This window comes from Saccostrea cucullata, unplaced genomic scaffold, assembly GCF_032062105.1.
Source record: "Saccostrea cucullata isolate Sc308-1 unplaced genomic scaffold, CSIRO_AGI_Scuc_v1 ctg14330, whole genome shotgun sequence".
NCBI classification, from domain to species: Eukaryota; Metazoa; Mollusca; class Bivalvia; order Ostreida; family Ostreidae; genus Saccostrea; species Saccostrea cuccullata.
The window spans coordinates 14,623-16,002 of record NW_026919651.1 but is presented as its reverse complement, the minus strand read 5'-3'; the positions used below and the strand labels follow the sequence as shown (position 1 = coordinate 16,002).

Here is a 1,380-nt window from a genome sequence, read left to right as displayed (position 1 = left end):
AACCTTCATTCAAAAGATTTATTGCAGTTCAAAAATTATTCAAAAATTCCATGAACCTTATTGGCAGCATCAATGAAAATATTTTACAGTTTTAACTTTTGTTTCGACGTTTTGGTTATACTGATCTATCTTCCTTTGAATAACATATAATAAAGCATCACGATGCCTGTGGCATAATAGTCTGAAATAACACAGTAGTTCTTGGGAATAAGTCGGTTGGTAAAAAGTAACATCATCAAAAGTACTTCTCTTCAAAACTTTTTTTAAATGAAATCATATAAATTCCTTTTTTGTCAACAGGATACTGTCCCATATCATGATATGAAAAAAAGCTGGTTGGTGCATTTGTTAAAAATAGTTATGTACTGAATGGATAAACATTCGTCTATTTTTTTTTATGTATTTGTACCATAGAAAAAAATTTAAATGAAAACCTGTTCTTTGCAGGCAACCACTGATATGATTGCTTTCTGCTGGAGGACATGAACACCTTGAAGTACACATAGATCCATACCAATTGTCAATGCATATTTGAGAGCAGTTGTATCCAAAATACCCAGCTGGACACTCTAAGAGATATAATAAATTAATAAACAGCATACTGAGATAACGAATTACAAACTGTGTGTCATTCAAATCCATATTTACACTTTATCAGCCTTTTTCAAACACATTTTGCAAAAAAAAAAAATGAAGCTGATTTTATCTACCATTGCAAGTATTATTGACGGGATAAAAATTGTAGCAGCAACTCAATGCCCCGTTCCTTCTAAATTTCAAGAGATTCCTTAATATATACGTGTAATGATAAATTATAAATATTAGTTTAATATGCTGAAATGTCTCGTTACATTTACTTACCCAAAAGGACAATATGTTACAGCCTTTGTAAAAGAAGATACAATGAAAAAAGTTATCAAAAAATGATCCATCATTTATATAATAATTATAATGTTGACACAAGTTTAAAGCTAGGTTTATTCTTAGTTGGTTTGCGGAAATAAAAGGGAGAATTTTCTCTCGCTGGAAAAAGCACAAACTTTACAATTTCCGATTGATTTGAAATGCATTAATTTAATTGCATTTTCTTACGTTCTTTCGGAACGACATTTGTGATCTCCAATGCACTGTTTAAAGTCATTACCATAGAAAAATTAACGGGGTTAAAAGTGAACTTAATTAATACTGTTTGAAAACCCAACTCCTGAAATTGAAAATTAACAAGGAAAATCACTGGATTTTGAGCTTGTTCTCTTGTCTTCTTTGACAGATAAGTTAGAAAACAAAATGATCAAAGTAATCATGACAAAAAAGGAAAGCAATATATCAATATTTTATGAAAACGTTCATCTTAATTTCCTTATATAAAAAAAATGTACA

The 1,380-nt window shown here is 29.6% G+C and overlaps 1 long non-coding RNA gene across 1 annotated transcript; it reads right to left on the bottom strand.

Moving 5' to 3' along the window:
* Positions 1-440: 440 nt before the first annotated feature.
* On the bottom strand, positions 441-970 carry LOC134235487 (uncharacterized). The gene is made up of 3 exons (XR_009985416.1): positions 862-970; positions 711-769; positions 441-569 (listed from the first exon to the last, which is right to left on the bottom strand). It is a non-coding gene; the product is annotated as an uncharacterized LOC134235487 (long non-coding RNA).
* Between the last annotated feature and the right edge of the window lie 410 nt (positions 971-1,380).